The sequence below is a fragment of the Mustela erminea genome, chromosome 19, assembly GCF_009829155.1.
Source record: "Mustela erminea isolate mMusErm1 chromosome 19, mMusErm1.Pri, whole genome shotgun sequence".
Classification (NCBI taxonomy): domain Eukaryota; kingdom Metazoa; phylum Chordata; class Mammalia; order Carnivora; family Mustelidae; genus Mustela; species Mustela erminea.
This window is the reverse complement of record NC_045632.1, coordinates 10,177,817-10,198,345: the sequence shown is the minus strand read 5'-3', so window position 1 is coordinate 10,198,345 and position 20,529 is coordinate 10,177,817. Positions and strand designations below refer to the sequence as shown.

General features: G+C 49.6%; 1 protein-coding gene and 1 long non-coding RNA gene across 8 annotated transcripts in view; one reads left to right on the top strand and one right to left on the bottom strand.

Annotated features, from left to right (window-relative positions):
* Positions 1–20,529, bottom strand: part of LOC116579305 — a 64,115-nt gene that overhangs the window by 40,628 nt on the left and 2,958 nt on the right. For all 6 annotated transcript variants that reach the window (XR_004281218.1, XR_004281219.1, XR_004281214.1 and 3 more), the window contains exon 2: positions 16,410–16,465. The gene's annotated coding sequence lies outside the window, so the exon portion shown is untranslated. The remainder of the gene's footprint in view (positions 1–16,409; positions 16,466–20,529) is intronic.
* On the top strand, positions 1,871–19,040 carry LOC116579316. Of its 2 annotated transcripts, none has more exons than XR_004281220.1 (10): positions 1,871–2,159; positions 3,485–3,927; positions 4,281–4,561; positions 7,639–8,439; positions 8,571–11,328; positions 12,443–12,818; positions 13,058–15,931; positions 16,322–16,813; positions 17,249–18,351; positions 18,717–19,040. It is a non-coding gene; the product is annotated as an uncharacterized LOC116579316 (long non-coding RNA). The 2 variants fall into 2 exon arrangements; XR_004281221.1 differs by lacking the exon at positions 1,871–2,159 and having other exon boundaries at positions 2,368–3,517; positions 3,754–3,927.

The following is a 20,529-nucleotide window of genomic DNA, read 5'->3' as shown; positions in this document are numbered from 1 at the left end:
GATTTACTGACAGTGAGTCAACATTTTTTCTTTAAATAAAGGTATTTATTTGAAAATAGAAACTACTTAGCAATAGTTTAATAATGCAGGGTCACCACCTATGTTAATGCAGGGAATTAACATAAACATATAATACTAAGGAAAAACAGAAAATGTTAGGACATTTTAGCCTTTTGTGGTTGTTATGCTTCTGACCCAATGGCTGACCACTTCCTAGCTATAAAGGGTGAAAAGCCAGAGAGAAAGCTGTTCTAAGTCCATCATAAATGGAACTTCTCCCCTTGATGGGATCAGAAGGGCTTGACTGAAAGGGTAGTAACTTTCCGATGCTGTGACCAAAGCTATAGGGCACTGTGCCACCATGTGGCCTAAAATCACTTCCTTGGGCCCCTGTGGTTCATACGCCACCCTGAGGGAAATACCACTCTGACCCTTGCAAACAGTCCTGTGTGATGGGAATTAGGCCCAGGGGTTAAAGAAGGACCCTGAGACTGACAGCTGAGGGTTCCTGCTCAGGGTCACACAGAGAATGAGCAGAACAGCCAAAACGCAAGCCCAGCCTGCCTGCCTCTAACGTCATGACTACTTCCACCAGCTTATAACAGGAAATTAAGATGGATACAAGTATGGTGTCTTCAAAACAGAAATGTCCTTGGAGTGACTGAACACATGCTGACAAGGGGAAATTCTAGAGACATAAAAGAGGATTAGCTCATCATGGCAGGTGAAAGACCAGTCACAAAAGGCCACATGTTACACGATTCTATTCATATGGAAGTCCAGAATAGGGAAACCCACAGAGAAAGTAGGTTAGTGGTTGTTTAGGACTGCAGATGCTGGGGGAAAGAAATACAGCAGAAGTTGAAAAGTAACGGGGTGTCATTTTGAAGCCATGAAAGTGTGTTAAATTTGACTATGTGAAGTTTGCACATATCTGTGAATGTAGGAAAGCCCATAAACTGTGTAGTAAATAGGCAAACTATATGGCATGTGAATTACATCTCGATAAAGTTGTTTTAAAATTTCCTGGGTGTGGGGAGCCTGGGTGGCTCAGTGGGTTAAGCCTCTGCCTTCGGCTCAGGTCATGATTTCAGGGTCCTGGGATCTACCCCGCATCGGGCTCTCTGCTCAGCAGGGAGCCTGCTTCCCTCTCTCTCTCTCTGTCTGCCTCTCTGCCTACTTGTGATCTCTGTCAAATGAATAAATAAAATCTTCAAAAAAATAATTCCTGGGTGTGGAACAGGGTACAGCTCAGGATGTCTGTTTGCAGGTGCCAAAACCCCTCATTTCCTCAGACAAGGACAGCGTGTGGTTCTTGGCTCATATTTGGGCACCATGACTATAGATCTGAGTTCTTACCACATTTCTCTGAACCCTAGACTCTAGGATAGTCTATAGGGCTCTTTACTTCAGAACTCCACCTTGGGAAAATGAAAAGTATTCTTTTTTTAAGGCTTCTGTTTGTGTTTCTAGGAGAGGAAGAATCAGGTGTGTGTCTTCGGAGCCTCCATGCCTGCACATGCTGGTCGAGTCACTCTGAAATACATCCGTGGTGCTGGGGCTTAGTTTCCTTATCCACACAGTGAGGGCAATGACGACCATCTGCAGGCCCACCGCAGTGACTAGAGGCTGTGCATGCACAGGAAGATTACTGTTACTCCCATGGCGGAAGGAATCCTGCCATCCCCCTCCCTGGCTCAGGCGCTATTTCTGCTGGAAATCCCCCACAGAGAACTGTCCATCACCGGTGAGTGAAGCAAGCACATCCCTTTGCTCTCCTCTGTCCTTGACAGAACGTGTGCCCTGTCATCCGGCTCCCAGGCACCCGCCCCTCGTGAGGTAAGACTTCTGAGAGTGTCTCCTCCCATCACTGTGTAGGTGACGTGCAGAGCTGACATGAGATTCCAGTCAGACATGAAGCCAGGTGGTCAAGAGTGTGACCAACCAACATGTTCTTCCAGCCATGCTGGCTGAAGCCCTCAAGTCTCAGAGGGACACCCAACTCGGGAGGTTTGGAGGGTCCCGGTGCCCCCTCAGCAGTGTGTGCAGGAGTGCAGGAAGACAGGTGTTGAGCAGGCAGGAACTGAAGAGGTCTGGAGGTTTCAGAACCCTGAATGGTCCTTAGCTGGGAGATGGCACATTGAGGGAATTGAATTCTGGTAGGAATTCACTTAAAATTACTTCATGATACTTTATGATGATATTTTCCTTTTTTTAAACAGTTTTTTTTAAAGATTTTATTTATTTATTTGACAGAGAGAGAGAGAGAGAGAGATCACAAGTACACAAAGAGGTAGGCAGAGAGAGAGTGGGAAGCAGGCTCCCCGCTGAGCAGAGAGCCCAATAAGGGGCTTGATCCCAGGATCCTGAGATCATGACCTAAGCCAAAGGCAGAGGCTTTTACCCACTGAGCCACCCAGGCACCCCATGATGATATTTTTCTTAACTAAGTTTAATTTACAGGCTAAGCTGGGTTCTCACCCCCGAATTCCTCCCTTTGCTCTGGTTTTCCCAACAACTATGAACAACTTAAAGTACCTTCAAATTCTTTGACTCTAAAATAATCACACTCGCTCCCACAGGTAATCCTACTTCATCGCAAACTCTGCTCACTTTGCTCTGTGCACTTGCAGGAGGTTGTCTGATGTAGGCCTACCATCTACCTACTTTCAGCAATATCGGAAGGGGCACATATACTGCTCAGTGGGGAAGGGTCTGTCCTGGGAGCTCCACCCATTCTGCAGGGACTGGGCAGGGACAAAGGTTCAGGCCCCTAGGGCTTTGATGCACAGGGCCCAGGGGTCCAGAGGTGTAGGTCAATGCTGCTTCCCATGTGCAGCTTCCAAGTGGATTCGGGTCTCCACACGCCTCTGCTGTCTCTGTAGTTGTCCTTTTTCCATCTCCTGGTTCTTCTGACTTTGCAACATTTCTTCACATACCTCAGCACATGTCCACTACCTTCCATTTTCTCAGACTACAGATTAAATTTGCATGAGGTATGCATGTGTTTGCACCTAAAAGTCCTAATAACTTCCCACTTTACCTCGAAACATCTCAAACTGTTCCTCCATACAGGAGAAATAAAGGAAATTTCTGTTCTTGGAATCACATGGATAACTAAACCCCTACTCCTCCTTGTTAACATAATATCCTTACTACAATAATATTCAGGTACAGGCATGATGTCAATTTCTAGGCAATTTTAGCACTCAGGCCAAAGTATCCTCCCCGCACAGATACTCCACAATGATAGTATCACCCTCCTCTACCCCAAACTGCATCTAATCTAGCCACTTATTCTACAGCCTGCATTACATGTTTTAAATTGCTGTACCTGAGAGAGGAGGCAGTAACCGTGGGGAAGACTGGTGATGGGGTCTGACTCTAGCGACCTCCTGCCATTAGCCAAGGCCATCTGGCATAAAGTGACCAGGAATCTTCTCCCTCAATAACAGCTTATATCCCATGGGTGATTCCTTTACAGGGCTTTGTCCTGGCCAAAGGGACACAACAGATGGTGAGTGTTTTTTCTTATTTAGATGCTACTTGTTTTTTCATCCAAAATTCCCCATCCTTCCCTTCTCCTTTAAGGGGAAAGTAAGGTGTGTGCGTAATCTGACCTGTGCTCTACTACTTCCCCGGGTCGCTTCCCAAGCCTTCTCTCAGTGACTTCCCTTGGTGGGTGGTATCTCCCAAGGGCAACGTGATTCCTGAGTGCTCAGCTCTCACCAGGAAGGTAAAATTTGTTTTCAGAAAGGAAAGCTGCTCTTGGATCCCATGCAGCTACCCAGTTCTACGGGGATCTACAGCTAAAATCTACCTCTTTAATCTGAGTCACAGTGATGCCAGGGAGTCACCTGTGAAAATTCCACGGAAAAGGCCCTTTTCAGACGCTTTCCAGCCATACCCCTGTACTGATGGCTACAGGTGAGGAGGGGGTGCATTAGGATGACTCCTGCCCTCACACACAGGCTTCCTTGACACAGAGAACAGAGCGAGGCAGAACTAACAGAAGACTGGGAGATAAGGAGCTCTCAACCTCCTTGCCCCGGACAGAAAAACAGAATAATCCAGAGTCTGCTTGAATACACGCCCAGGTGGGAGTAATCAGGGGTCAGCCATCTTTTCTCCCATGTGACAGCTCCCTCCCAGAAGGCCAAGGGAAGGAGAGAAAAGGGGATACCTCTAACACTGTTACCGGAAGTGACCTTCCATTACCGGAAGCAATCTTCCACCACCGGAAGTAACCTTTCCTTACAGGAAGTGACCTTCCCTTACAGGAAGTTTGCGCAAACCTTCTCTCCAGGCCCTTGGGAGGCATGAGAGCCCGGGAAGAAACGTGACTGTGCAGTGTCATGGGCCAGACAGTATGCTCGAAGATGTAATGTTTGTTCTCCTGAAAACAAGTACCAGAAAGCGTGGATAGCACCAGCGACTTGAAGGACAAAGAAGACTTCTCCCTTAGGAACGTGACAGTCAATGACACTGGAAACTACAGCTGCGTCTACTACCAAAGGCTCCTTTCTTGGCCTCAGACCCCAGTAAGCGCCTTGAAATCTTGGTAAGAGCAAGGTTTTATGTGATGTTAAGAAAGATTTACTTTTCCAAAGATTTTTATTTATCTGATAGAGAGGGAGGGCACAAGCAGGGAGCAGCAGGGAGCGGCACAGGGAGAAGCAGGCTCCTCCCTGAGCTGAGAGCGTGATGTGGGGTTTGATCCCAGGATCCTAGGATTGTGACCTGAGTCGAAGGCCGAGGCTTCAGGGACTAAGCCACCCAGGCGCCAGATTTTTTTTTTTAATTTATTTTTTATTTATTTTCAGGGTAACAGTATTCATTATTTTTGCACCACACCCAGTGCTCCATGCAATCCGTGCCCTAATACCCACCACCTGGTTCCCCCAACCACACACACACACACACACACACATCCACACACACCGCCACTTCAAACCCCTCAGATTGTTTTTCAGAGTCCATAGTCTCTCATGGTTCACCTCCCCTTCCAATTTCCCCCAACTCCCATTCTCCTCTCTAACTCCCCATGTCCTCCATGCTATTTGTTATGCTCCACAAATAAGTGAAACCATATGATAATTGGCTCTCTCTGCTTGAGTTACTTCACTCAGCATAATCTCTTCCAGTCCCGTCCATGTTGCTACAAAAGTTGGGTATTCATCCTTTCTGATGGAGGCATAATACTCCATAGTGTATATGGACCACATCTTCCTTATCCATTCGTCCGTTGAAGGGCATCTTGGTTCTTTCCACAGTTTGGCAACCGTGGCCATTGCTGCTATGAACATTGGGGTATCGATGGCCCTTCTTTTCACTACATCTGTATCTTTCGGGTAAATACCCAGTAGTGCAATGGCAGGGTCATAGGGAAGCTCTCTTTTTAATTTCTTGAGGAATCTCCACACTGTTCTCCGAAGAGACTGCACCAACTTGCATTCCCACCAACAGTGTAAGAGGGTTCCCCTTTCTCCACATCCCCTCCAACACATGTTGTTTCCTGTCTTGCTAATTCTGGCCATTCTAACTATTGTAGTTTTTTTAAAGTCTTGAAAACAGAGGCTGAAAAAAAAAAAAACAGAGGCTGTTGGGTCATCAGGTTTTAAAATTACTCGGGCAATTCTAGATCTTTTAAATTTCCATGTACGTTTTAGAATCAACTTGTCAGTTTCTACCAAAGGCTACTGGGATCCTGGTTGGGCTTGTGTTTATGCTCTCTATCACTCGGAGAAAAGGGACATCTTAATATTGAGTATCTGATCCAGTACAAGTTTGTATCTTTATTTAGACTTCTCCAATTTCTCTATCAGTATTTGGCCTTTTTCACACTACAGGTCTGGCATATGTCAATTAAATTTCATCCTTAGGTTTTCATGCTCATTGACATGCTATAAATGATACTGCCTCCAGAATTATTACCTGCAGTGGTTCCCTGCATGTGCACATAAATAGTAATTTTAAAATTTTGTCACTGAGACATCCTGCTATCTTGCCAAGCTCATATATTATTTCATATAGCTTTTTATAGATTTCTTAAAGTTTTTTACATACTCCATCATATTCTTTGTGACTAGAGACAGTTTTCCTTCTACTTCTAATCTGTATACTTGGGGCGGGGGGCTATTTTCTCTAGTTAGAATATCTAGGATGCTGTTGAGGAAATGAGGATGACTATCCTTGCTTTTTACATGATCTTACAGTGAAAGCATTCAGTTGTTCACCATTAAGTGTGCTATTACTTTAGGTTTTTCACAGATGCCCTTCATACATCTGAGGAAGTTCTCTTCTATGTTCCTGGTTTGCTGAAACTTCATACCTTATAAAAATGAAATCAAAGTGTATCAAAGATTTGAATTTAAAATGTTAGAAAATGTTTGAAAGAAAACATGACAGAAAATCATCAGGATCAAGGGCTTGGTGAAGAGTTAACAGACACGACCCCAAATCATGACCCATAAAAGAAAAACACAGTAAGTTACATTGAATCAAAATTGAGTCACCACTCTGCACAACTCAGAAGGGGATCAGAAGACAAGCTATAGTCTGGGAAAAAAAATTTGCAAATCCTGTATTTGACAAAGGCCTTTTATCTAGAATAAATCAAGAACTCTCTAAATCAACAGTAAAGAATTTTTTTTTTTTTAATTGGGACCTGTTTAATGGAGACAAGAGTTTCAGTTGTGCAAGAAGAGAGCTCTGGAAGTAGATGGTGGTGGTGATTGCACAGCAGTGTGAACATACTTAGTATCAATAAATTGTACACTTCAAAATGGTCAAGGTACTAAATATTATGTGCACTTTACCATAATAAAAATATTGGAAAAAAAATTAGAATTAGAGAATGGCGAGGTGCCTGGCTAGCTCAGTTAGTAAAGCATGGGATTCTTTTTTTTTCCCCAAATTTTTATTTGAACCCTAGTTAGTTAACATACAGTGTAATATTGGCTTCAGGAGTAGAATTTAGTGATTCATCACTTACATACAACACCCAGGGCTCATCACAGCAGGTGCCCTCTCTAACACCCACCACCTATCCCATCCCCCACTTCCCTCCATCAACCTTCAGTTCATTCTCTTTGAGTTTATTATGGTTTATTATGGCTTCCCTCTCCTTTTTCCCGTAGTCCCTGCATGTTCATTTGTTTTGTTTCCTAAATTCCACATCAGAGTAAAATCATCTGATATTTGTCTTTCTCTGACTTACTTCACTTAGCATAATACACTCTAGGAGAGCATGTGATTCTTGATCTCAGGGTTGAGTTCAGGTTCTATATTGGGTGTAGAGATTACTTAAAAATAAAATCTTGGGGCACCTGGGTGGCTCAGTGGGTTAAAGCCTCTGCCTTCAGCTCAGGTTGTGATCTCAGGGTCCTGGGATCGAGCCCCGCATCGGACTCTCTGCTCAGTAGGGAGCCTGCAGTTGCTGGTCAAGTTTCGGAGCTCAGGGTGGCTCACCTCTTGTCAGAAGGGTGATTAGCAAGACAAGGAGGTGCCCACCCCTTAACGTGACTGGAAGTTACCGAAGTGCCTTTCTGATGCGTGATCAATACCACAGAATGCGAGGTCACTGCATCCCCTCAAATCATCCCACAGAGCACCCATGGCTCTTCTCTTGTGCTGCAGGAAACACCACTCTGAGCAATGTCAAGTACCCTCGGGAAGGGACTCAGACCCGCGGGGATAACGAGGGCCTGCAGCCTGAGAGCCGAGGGCTACTGCTCACGGTCGCACAGAGAAGAAGCGGCACAGTCATCATTCAGACCCAGGCCTGTCTGGCTCCAGAGTCCCTGCTGTCTCTGGCCGGCCACAGTGGGACATTAAGAGGAATGCGTGTATGGGGTCTTCAGAGTGCAAATGTCCTCAGACGGAGTGTACAGACGGGCAGTGGCTCATCTGCGGAGGTGACACAGGAGTGGGTCACACAAGCGTAGGGAGGCTCTCAGGATGTCTGGCCTCTCAGGTCTGTCCGTAGGCACCAAAGAAGCCTGGTGTCCCCAAGGCGGGTGGGTGTGATCACCAGGCAGTGGTCACCATGGCCTAGCTCTGTCTTCACCACGTTCCTCTGATCCCGATACTCCAGACTAGATCGAAGAGCCCCGTCTTGGGAAGGTGAGCGGGATCCACACTGAAGCCGCCCACCTGTGTTTCCAGGAGAGGAGGAATCAGGTGTGCACCTTGCAGCCTCCACGCCTGCACATGCTGGTCGAGTGACTCTGAAATACATCTGTGGTGCTGGGGCTTGGTTTCCTTATCCACACAGTGAGGGCAACAACGACCGCCTGCAGGCCCACCGCAGTGACTAGAGGCTGTGCAGGCACAGGAAGATTACTGTTACTTCCATGGCGGAAGGAATCCTGCCATCCCCCTCCCTGGCTCAGGCGCTATTTCTGCTGGAAATCCCCCACAGAGAGCTGTCCATCATCGGTGAGTGAAGCAAGCATGTCCCTTTGCTCTCCTCTGTCCTGGACAGAACGTGTGCCCTGTCATCCAGCTCCCAGGCACCCGCCCCTCGTGAGGTAAGAGTTCTGAGAGTATCTCCTCTCATCACTGTGTAGGTGACATGCAGAGCTGACACGCGACGCCAGTCAGACAAGAAGCCAGGTGATCCAGAGCGTGTCCAGCCAACATGTTCTTCCAGCCATGCTGGCTGAAGCCCTCAAGCCTCAGAGGGACACCCAACTCGGGATGCAGTGGAGGGTCCCGGGGCCCCTCAGCAGTGTCTACAGGGGTGCGTGAGGGTGTTGAGCAGGCAGGAACTGAAGAGGTCTGGAGGTTTCCAAACGCTGCGTGGTGCTCAGCCGGGAGACGGCAGGTCAAGGGCACCGAGTTCCAGTGGGAATCACTCAGCACGCGCTTCATGATGCTGAGACTCCTTCCTTAACCAAGACGAACTGGACCCTCGGTCCTCAATCCGTCCTCTGCCCTGATCCTCCACATCTCTCGGCCGCCACTCTGGTGTCCACCACCCTGTCCGCTCCCTTTGCTCCATCCATACTGTGAGCCCTCCACCCTCACACAGCTACAGCCAGAGCAGCACACCCACCCCCACAGCACGGTCACTGCAACGGGGACCGGTCCACCTTGGGGCTCCACCTGTCTGCAGGCACTGGGCAGGAGGGACAGGGGCCCAGGCCCCAGGGCTCTGGCTCACAGAGGCCAGGCTGTCCGGCTGGGGTCCTGCTTCGTGCCGAATGTGTCTTCCCCACGCCTGCTTGCCCGAACTCACAGACTTGCCGGCATGTGTGCTCTTGGGAGCTGGGAGCTCCCTGAGATGTCATCACTTTACATTCCTTCTCCAGGAACTTCGAGTTCTCCGTTTCCTTGGAGTCCATCCCTGGAAAGTTCCCACATTCCCTGATGGTGTTGCTTGCTTCCTCAGGTTTCTTCCAGCGGGGCTGTGCCGGGACACCTCTCCCGGCCTCTCTGGGCTGGCACAGGTGGGCTCTCCCCTGAAGGCAGCTGTGGGGTGTCTGAGGTGTGGGTGATGGCAGGTCTCTCACAGGACTGGGTCTCGGGGCCTCCAGCCGGGGAGGGGGACGCAGCAGCTGCACAGGCCCTGGGAGGACAGGGCACGTCAGCAGCTGAGGCTCCTGGGGCAGGTCCCTGCCGCAGGGACAGCCCCAGTCCCAGGGAGCCCCAGCAGCTGGGACTGTGGACCGTCAGCTGGGACTGGCCTCGGGTGAATACTGTGGGGCTCATGGGGGTGAGGCTTGCTGGGTTCCCCTGTGCGGTGCAACCCCTCCAAGGGGATGTCCCCCCCGGGGCCCAGCTGCTCTGCACTGGGGGACACAGGGCTGCAGGTTGAAGGCTGCCCTCACTTCTCCATGTGACCACACCTGCCTGTTGCACTCTCAGCACTTCTGCTGCCTCTTCGCCGCAGTCGGAGATTCCCCAGAGCTATTTCCGTCGTCTCTAGCTGTGTTTTGTAACCGTTCTTGTTTTTGTGGGGGACCCAAGCGTCAGGGCCCCCACAGCCCACCATCTTGCTGATGTCACCATCTGCTCTGGGAGTTTCCACAGCCCCCCCGGGGAGCCCCGCGTGTAGCCAGTGTTGGAGCATACCCCACACACAGCTGTTGTGTGGGACAGTGTTGTGTGGGACAGGGGAGAAACATGGTCTGTTCCTGAGACCTGTTTTAGGGCGCTACACAGGGAGCTCTGTCCTGCTTGGAGAAATAAGGGATGAAAATACATAACAGAAAAGACGGGCTCAGAAACGTTCCAGCACAAAAGGCTGCGGTTGTCCTCACTAGCTCCTTCCCCCGAGAGGACATGCTGCACCTTCCCACCACATGGAGGTGGGTGATGACGGTGTCACCCTGGCACCGGGAGGGAGGAACAAGGGCAGTTGTTATAAGTTTGCACTGTCTGAATGAACAGACCATCTACTGGGTGGAGACTTCTAGATGGTGCCAAGAACACAGTGAGATGAACGGACAATGTCACCTCTAAGAAGATTATGACTGAGTCGAGGACCCAGCATCACTCGGATTCAAAATGGAGCCAGCGTCTATCTGGAAAGTTCTGGCATTTTCTGCTGAGGATTAGGACAGGACTGAAACAGCCCTATGACTTTGCATCTTCTACCATCTTCATAAAGTCTGAGCTGTGCTTACCCGGGCACCTCGCCAGCCGGTCAGTGTGTGCTCACGGGGGTCCTACTGTGGGCCAGGGCCTGTGTGGACACTGGGCATGCTGAGGGGAAGAACACAGGGTCCCAGCCCTCCAGCTGCTCACACAGAGTGATTATCTTCTGTCTCCTGTGGCATGAGGTGCAGACTTTTACAAACTCGAAGATTTTATGACCCACTCGCTTCTGCCTTCATTATGGGGGACACTTTCATTGCAGAGCAGACTGTCTGGGGGCTTCCAGGCCCACCGAGGCTCTGCATATCAGCAGGAGTTAAGCTGGTTCGACAGTCTCCTGCACGGTCCTGCCTTCTTCCCTGGGGGATGGGGAGTCAAGGAAATTGACTCTAGCAGCAAACGCTAAGAATAAGGGTCCTTTGACAGAGGGTGTGCATGGAAGAAGGGCTTGTGGACATCTGGGGAACCAGGACAGGTCCTGGGGCCGTGGGAGGAGCGAGCTGCACAGGAGACCTTCTGGGAGAAGCGAGGAAGGAGCCGAGAGCAGAGCTGGAGCCACAGGCCAGTGTGGGGAAATGAGAAGCCCCAGAGGCCTGACCTCCAGGGTCCCTTCTCAGCGGCAGCCCCCGGGAGGCCCCATGGGATGGGCTCTAGGCGGGTGCACGTGGCTCATGGACAGTTCTCTTGCAGGGCTGTGTGCTGGCCGAGGAAGCAGGGGGACCGACGGTGAGTGTTTCTTATGGATACCCTCCTCACCGTTGTTTACAGCCCTGAGGCTTCTTCTCTGGCTCTTGTCAAGGGGCAGAGGATTCTCCTTCCTCTTTTTTTTATTTGAGGGAGAGCACAGAAACAGGGGGAGAGGCAGAGGGGGAACAGGCTCCCTGCTGAGCAGACAGCCCAATGCAGGACTTGATCCCAGGACCCTGGGATCATGACCTGAGCTGAAGACAGAAACTTAACTCACTGAGCCACCCAGGCGCCCCATTTTTAAAAGATACAAACGTCATATGACATCATATTAGTTTCAGGCGCACAACAGGAGCCAAAATTTGTATATATTGGGAAATGACCACCACAATAAATGTAGTTACATCCACACCACACAGTTAACAATTTTTTGGTTGCTTTTTCTGGTTATGAGAACTCATAAGCTCTACTCTCTCAGCCGCTTTCAAGTAAGCCCTACACGGCTGGTCACTACAGTCCCCGTGCTGCTCACTAGAGCCCCAGGACTAGCTTTGTAACTGGAGATTCGGACCTTTTGGCCCCCTTCGCCCGTTTCACTCGGGCAACCATCTATCTGTTTTCTGTATCTCCGATTTCTTTCCTTCTTTTCTTCCTTTCTTTGACACTCCACACGTAAGTGATGTCATAATAAATACAGTAAATACAGTATTTACGTTCCCACATCCGATTATCATAGTGTAATACTTCCAGACCCATCGACGATGACACAAGTGGCAATATTTCCTTCTTTTCTGTGTAATATTACGTGTAATATTCCATTACACAATTACCCACACCAAATTTTCTTTACCCATTCGCTCATCAGTGGTCATGTTTTGGCTATTGTAAATAATGCTGCAGAGAACACAGGGGTGCAGATGTGTTTCCAATTCATTCAGCTGTATTCCCAGCAGTGGGGCCGCTGGATCTAGGGCAGATCTACTCAGGACCGCCAGCGCACAGGGTTCCCTGTTCTCCTCATCCTCGCCGACACCTGCCATCTTGTTTTCTGGGTGAGCGCCATTTGGACAGGTGCAAGGTGACATCTCATGAAAGAGCTCGCTGAGAACCGGCGAACTCATCAGATCCAGCCCCAGAATCTGCTTTTTTCCAGGGACGCTCCCCAAGCCCTTCCTCAGCACCTGGCCCAGCTTTCTGGCACCTGCCGAGGATGACCCTGTGATGCTGGACTGCTATCAGGAATGCAGAGTTCACTCTCAGCAAGGGAGAATCCCGCTGCCCTCTGAGTCCATGATGTCCATGGGCCATTCAGGAAGGATGGCTGAAGTCCCCCTCGTTAACCTGAGTCAGCCAGACTCGGGGAAATACGCCTGCAAATACTGCCAGAGAGAGGGCCCGCGCCAGTGCTCCCCAGCCACAGACGTCCTTCTCGTGGTTCCAGGTGGGAAGGAAGCATCCCAGAAAGATCTGGTCTGACCCATCCGGCCCTCCCACATCAGAGGATGAAGAGGGACTCAGAGGAGAGGACAGTAAGTGGTCTCTCCCACGACGGGGCTCGAGGTCGGCAGGAACAGTCTGAGGACACTGGTTTGATCAGGGATTAGCGAACGGGAGGTCCTGATTCCTCGACAAGGCTTTGCTTCCAGTTGGGCAAAGGTGCATCTGGAATTCTTGGCTCACACGCCCTGAGGAAACACCTTTGAGGACACCAGGGATGATGGGGACCCTCTGCTTCTCCCCGTCACTTCTGACCCTCTTTCTCTTCCAGGAAGTTTACCTAAACCTTCCTTCCTGACTCAGAGAGGCTGATGGTGACACCAGGAGAGAACGTGACTCTTCAGTGCCAGGAGACAGACCTCATGATGGCATCTGTCACGTTTGCTCTGCTGAAGCCAGGTGCTCCTGAGCCTGCTGACGTCCGAAGACCATCGGGAACATGGCTCACCTCGCCCTCGGGACTGTGCGAGCCAGGGACGGTGGCAGCTACTGTCTACTATCAAGCCGAGGCTCCTTTCTGGGCCTCACGGCCCAGCAACAGCTTAAAACTGTAGGTGAGAGGTAAAGGGAGGACGAATTTATAATTAAATAACCCTAACCCCTCACTGTTGTGCCCTGTATCCTTGCCATGGTCATTTCCCTTACGCAAACACAGACGCAGACAGAAGCAGACACAGTCGGATACAATGTTGCTCTGGACGTTCAGGTTACTTGCTGGATCACTGAAGAACAGGAAAAAATGAAACTTCTCACTTTTACCTTCCCTTATTCCTCCTCTGATACCTTGCCCTTCTCCACGCAGACCCAAGTTTCTGATTCACATCACCTTCCCTTCGCTGAAGAACTTCTGGTAACACTCCGTGCGAGGCAGGTGTACCAGCAACAAATTCCCTCAGTTTCTGTCGGTCTGAGGAAGGCTTTACTGCTTCACTTTGAAGGACAATGTCTCAGGGTCCAGGCTGTTAGATCAGCATTTTATTTCTCTCAACACGCTGACATCTCACAGCACCGTCTTCCCAGGTGGTTCCCAGGGAGTCGGATGCGAGCCTCACTGTCGCTCCTGTACAGCCGAGCCCTCTCCTCTCGCTTCCTTCAGGATTCCCTCTGACTTTCTACCTTGAAAGGGTATGCACAGAGGTAGTTTCTCGGGCTTTATTTCTGATGTTTATCCTCCTTGCTGTTCTCTCAGTTTCTTGGATTGCGGTTTTGTGTCTGACATTAATTTGGAGAAAATTCAGCTGTCATTTCTCTTATCTCTTGTGTTTCTCCCTCTCTGCTCATGTTGGTACCTATGACGTGCGGGTCACACCATCGTCCACAGCCCTTGGACCCTCCATTCTGGGTTCTTCCAGGCTGGTTTCTGCTTGCTTCCCCGGTTCGGAGGCTTCTGCTGGCGACTCCTCAGGCACCGATTTCCTCCCTCAGCCGTGCCCATCGAGGCATTCTTGTTTCTGTCACAGTGTTTCTGGTCTCCAGAGCTTCTTTTGGAGTCTTTCTCGGGATTTCCACCTGCTTGCTTACACCGCCCATCTGTTCCTGCCTGCTGTCTGCTTTACCTGGGGCAGCCCCAGCATGTGAATCAGGGTGGTTTTAAGCTCCTGAGATGATCCTTCCAACATTTCCGCCGGATCTGCATCTGGTTCTGCTGCTGCTGTGTCTCTTCCAACCGCTTGTTTGGCTTTTGGTACACCCTGTCCTTCGCTCCTGATGGCCAGCCACAACGCGCCAGGCAAAGGAACTGCTGGAAACTGGCCTTTAGTGACCTGGTCCTGAGGGGCTGGGAGCCTTCTAGGGTCCTGGGATCATGGCTCTGGCTTGCAGGAACCTGTGCCCCTGGGCTGTGACCCTCACAGGGCTTCTCAGTCCCCCTGCTGTGGTGGGACACGGTGGCCAGAGCTGGCTAGGGTTGGGTGTTTCTCTCCTTCCAGGTCACTTAGGCTCTGATCAGACCCCAGGAGGCTAGGCTCAGTATTTCTTTCTTTTCTGTGTAGTATTACATGTAATAGAACTCTGCTTTATTTCAAAGTAGATTTTCCCCTCTCCCCGCCAGAAGCAGAGGGGGATTTTTCTTGGCTCTTCACCAGAAGAACCTGACAGAGCTCCAGGAGGTGAAACTCCCAGACCCCATGCCCGGGTCCCTGTGACCAGCTTCCCAGAGTTCCTAACTTGCAGACTTGTCCAAGCCAAGTATCCCTACCTGGCACGGGTTCCCACGGAGGTTTCGGCTTGTGGGATCTTGCTCGGCAAACTGTGATTCTCTGGACTCCCAGGTTGGCTTCTGAGAGCCCCGCAGAGGGCTGCTCTGTGACCTCATTGCCATTTCAGATCTAACAAGAGTTAGAGACTTCTCAGTCTGTTCTGCTTTTTACTCTGTTACCGTGGAGTGACGACTTCCATGCTCAACCAGAAACCGGAAGCCAAGACCTCTGTCATCTCGATCTGGGTAGTCAGGGACTCCGTCTTGCTTAGGGACCAGGGCCTCCATCATCAGAGAGGACACACACAAGAGCACTGTCTCTTCAGTCCATTGTTCTCAGCACCACGCTGGGAGAACAGAGGCCCTGGGAGCCAGCACGAGCTGAGACACACTGGAAGGGACCCTTGCGCACAGAGTGGGAGGCAGGACAGTGACTTTCTCCCCCACATGACCCAACCTGTGACTAGTAGCAATCTCTGCCTTTGGGGGTTTGAGGATTTCCCCTTTCACCATCCATTCTCCTCCATGCATTATTTGTTCCCCGTCATGATGCAGCACACGCAGAGCAGACCTCTTCTTTGGCCCTTGCCAATGTACATTTTACATATTTTTAATTGATTATGAATTTTAAGAAAGCATTGTCCTAGAGGCCATGGTATATAACGCATTCTGTGTCCTGGTGCTTCTGTTTCTGTTCCCTGATGACTCTGGATGGCAGCTCACTGACCAGCAGGCACAAGCGGGCTCTGAACATGACAGTCAGAGTAGGAGGGAGGGAGGGTGCTCTGCAGTCAGGGGTGAGCGCTTGTCTCTTTCCATTTCCTCAGATATGGCACCAGGAAATCACACCAAGATTAACCTCCTCCGACTGGGTCTGGCGGCCCCCTTTCTGATTATTACATCCTGGCTGAAGCCTGGCTTCCACAAGGAGCCTCTGCGCAGACCCAAGTAAACAGCTGAGCACCCCTCTTTCTCATGGGCTGTCCTAGTGATGGGGGGGGCATGTCAACACCAAACTTTCCTTGTGGGGACCTCCTATGTTCCTCAACAGTGGCATGACTGGCATTTCTGGTGGGATATTTCCTACCACATAGGACTGTCTGGTTCATTGCAAGAACATTCAGCATCTCTTGCGTCTCTCGTTCAAGCAGCTGAAGCCCCACTCACTGTGCTGACAAGCCAACGGACACTCCCATGCCCTCTCGCGCATCCCCAGATTCAGAGGAAGTGTGTGGGATACAGTTCCCCTGGTGGAGAACCTGTGTTTGGAGGCCAGGAGAAATCATATCTTCTTCTTCCTCCCTCCCCTGACCTCTCTCTGTCCTTCTCCACCTTCAGACCCCACAGCTGTTGAGGGGAATGATGGGTGTTGATGAAGTTGGACCCACTGACCGTGAACAGTTTCCAGTAGAATGCGCATTCTCACCTCTGCTGAGAGCCACTCCGGGACTAGATGACGGTCTCCTCTTCTGTACTCCTCACCTGGGACAGAGAACAGGACAGCACCTAAGAATTCATCCCACAAATGATTACTTCATGCAACGCTGAACACTCCAGCACTCCTGTGTTGCACCAACAGGACATGCTACTTGGGTCCCACCCCAAATGTCCATACACAGACGAACCTTTTTCTGGGATCATTACTCTAGCTATTTGCTGTGTCCTTCTTTCGCATTTTCCCGATAGCGAATGATACTGAGTGTCTGCTCATGTACTACTGACCTTTCTAAAAATGTTTATTAAAATACAATCAACATATAATGCTATACTAGCTTCGGGCACACAACACACTGATTCAACGATTCTATACACTCCTTGATGCTCACCGTGGTAAGCACAGTCACCATCTGTCACTACACGACCTTTATTTTAATTCCCGATAAAGTATCTGACTAAATATTTGCCCATTTTTAATTGGATTATTTGTCCTCTTAATACTGAATTGCAAGAATATATACATACGTGGGCCACAAGTCTGTTAACAAACACCTACTTTACCCGTATTTTTTCTTATAGTTTGTGGCTTGTCTTTTCATTTTTAAACCTCTCTTAAAGAGAAGTTTTAAGTTTTTGATTAATCTCACCAATTATGAATTATTTTGTCCTCTGTGGTTCGAGTTTTTGTGTCCTAAGGAATCTTTGCTTAACTCTAGGTCACAAAGACCTTTTTCCTACATTTTCTTATGTAACTATTATAGTTTCAGACTATCTTTACATCTTAATCTTTTTCTCTCTAAAGATTTTATTTTTATTTATTTATTTTAGCAAGAAAGTGTGCGCATGCGTGGGAGGCAAAGAGTAAGAATACTTGAGTTGAAGTCTCCTCCTTCTAGGACTGTGTGTGTGTTCCTGAAAGTTCGCAGGTGGAAACCTTAACCCCCCAATGTGATGGTGCTGGGAGGTGGGGCCTTTGAGAGGTAATTAGGTCATAAGGATGCGGTCTTCATGAATGGGATTAGTCTCTTCTTATAAGAGTCTCTTTTTATAAGAAAGATGATCTCTCTTCACCATGTGAGGATAGAGGGCAAAGGCAGCCATCTATAAACTGGGAAGAAGGCGCTCACTAAGAATCCCGTGTTAGCACCCTGGTCTGGGACTTCCAGCCTCCAGAACTGTGGGAAGTAAACATGTGCTGGTCGGGCCACCCGGTCTGTGGTCCTCCGTTAGGGCGGCCTGAGCTGACGGAGCCCCGCATGTGGGACAGGGGAGGAGTGCAAGTCCTCCCTTTCTTGGAATACCCACTGGGATTCTGTGGTTTTAGGTCACCAAGCAGTGAGCCCTGTCCTGTTTGGAGTATCGGGGAATGAAAAGAGACAATGGAAAAGATGGCTTCAAAAGCCTTTCCCCGCCAGAGCTAAGGCTGACACACGCATTTCTCTGCGAGGACAGGGGTATCCCCATCTCCAAGCCAGCCCTTCTCCCCTCAGGTCGGCGTGGGTGACTATGGGGTGGTGTTAGAAGTGGTGCTCACTTCGTGGAGGAAGATGGTGAGTTCTGGGGACCTGGCATCTTTTCACATCCGTGGAAAAATCTCTGAGGGGCGATCCCACTGGGCATCCTCTCAGTCAGCCACTGTGCATTTGCTGAGGCCCTACTGTGCGCCAGGACCCCTGTCCACAGATGCCAAGGTTCCCAGCACAGCGTCCCTGCTTTCTGGGCGAGGGACATCCCACCTCCCGCAGCATGAGGACATCCACTTCTATGAACCTGCTCGAGACTTTACAACCAGAGGGATGTTAGCATCCTGGTGACAGCAGTCAGTCCGCTTCTCGCTCCCTTCCGAGCACAAATCCACGTCCTTACGTGAACGAAAGCGCCTCTGCACAGCTCACTGGGACGCCAGAGACCCATCCCTGTGCACACGGAAGGTGGGTGGCTGCACTGGAAGAGGGGGGCAGCGAAGGGCGGGGTGACAGTCTGCAGCCTGGCTGCCGCTCCTCAGCAACACCCCCATTTCGGAGGAGGTCTCTCCTCCAGGCTCCTCCTGCCTGCCCAGAAGGAGCTCCGGGATCCCCACTTCGAGGACCCCCCTACAGCAGGGACATACCCAGAACAGCAGTGCTAAGCACACCCCCCCGACTCTCAGCCACCCCACCTCCCCCCCAACCTGCTTTTTTTTTTAAATTAAATTAATTTATTTATTTTCAGAAAAACAGTATTCATTATTTTTTCATCACACCCAGTGCTCCATGCAATCCGTGCCCTCTATAATACCCAACCTGCTTCTTCACAGGCTCCCAGTCTCGGTTGGGAGGCAGTGCTGCCAAGAGAAACCGAGATGGGTGCCCTGGCACCACCTTCTGGGAAACAGAAGAAAGGATGCTACCGACCAGCGGGTTGAACCCTGAGAATCAGAGAAGGTGCTCCCTCCTTCCAGGGTGGGGGCAGAGAGCCTTCTCACCAAACACGGAAAAATCACGGCAGCATAGCATCACGAAAAGCAAATGACAATTTCCCAATAACCAACGAATCCAAAGACAATACTGAGATCTGAGAAAGAATTCAAAAGAGCTGTGGTGGGGCACCTGGGCGGCACAGGCCGTCGAGTGTCTGACTAACTCTTGCTTTCAGCTCATGTCAATGTCAGGGTCTTGAGACTAAGCCCCGCATCTGGCTCCGTGCTGGGCGTGGAGCCTGGTTAGGATTCTCCCTCCTTCTCCCCCTGGCCCTTTACTCCCCACGCCTGCAGCCCCACTCTCTGTGCTCTCTTAAAAACAAAACAAAACAAAACTGAGCACATGGCTGGCTCAGTGGGTGGAGTGTGCAATTCTCGATCTTGGGGTTGTGATTTCAAGCCCCACGTTGGGCATAAAGCCTACTTAAAAATAAAATCTTTTTAAAAAGTGAATTCAAAAGAGCTGCGATGAAGACATTCAGTGAGCTACAAGAAAACTCAGGAAGTCAGTACAATGAATTCAGGAATAAAATTAATGAACAGAAGGAGTATCTTACCAAAGAGACTGAAATTCTAAAAAAGAGCCAAATGGAAATTCTAGAGCTGAAAAACTCAATAAATGAGATGGACACTACATGAGGAAGCACTGGAAATAGAGCAGATCACCTGGAGGAGAGACCCAGGGGCCCCAAGAACTAAGATTTTTAAAGCAAATAAACCATACAGGAGGGGCGCCTGGCCAGCTCAGATGGTGCAGTGTGTGGCTCTTGATCTTAGGATTCTGGATTTAAGGTCTACATTGGGTTTAGAGATGACTTAAAAAAATAAAGTAATCATCAAGCAAAAGATTTTATTTTATTTTTTTAAGATTTTATTTATTTATTTGCCAGAGACAGAAAGAGAGAGAATACAAGCAGGGAGAATAGCAGGCAGAGGGAGAAGCAGACTCCTGGCTACGCAGGGAGCCCGATGTGGGACTTGATCCCAGGACCCTGGGATCATGACCTGAGCTGAAGGCCAATGTTTAACCAACTAAGACACCCAGGCATCCCCCCCCCAAAAATAAAATCTTAAAAACAAAATAAAACAAAACCCCTACAAGAACCAACAGACTCCATTACAGGAAACAGCACCAAGATTAAAGGGTATACCAGAAGGAGAAGAGAGGGCGAGAGGAGACAGTATTTAAAGGAACAAAAGCTAAGAATTCCCCAAACCTGGTGAAGGAAGTAGACATAAAAGTCCACAAAGCAGGGACACCTGGGGTTAAGCATCAGCCTTTGGCTCAGATCATGATCCCAGGATGCTGGCTGGGATCGAGTCCCGAATCCAGCTCCCTACTCAGCACAGAGCCTGCTTCCCCTCTGCCTGCAGCTCCCCCCTGCTTGTGCTCAGGCTCTCTCTCTGACATGAATAAGTAAATCCTCAAAGCTAACAGATCACCTTATTATCTCAAGAGAAAAGACCTTCTCCAAGACACATTACAATGATGCTGTCAAAAGACGGTGATAAAGAAAGAAAGGTAAAGGCAGCCAGGGGCAAAAGGCAGTGACCTGTAAAGGAACTTCCCTGAGGCTATAAGCAGATTTCTCACAGAAATTCTACAGGTCAGGAGACAGTAGAAAGACATATTCAAAATACTGAAAGACAA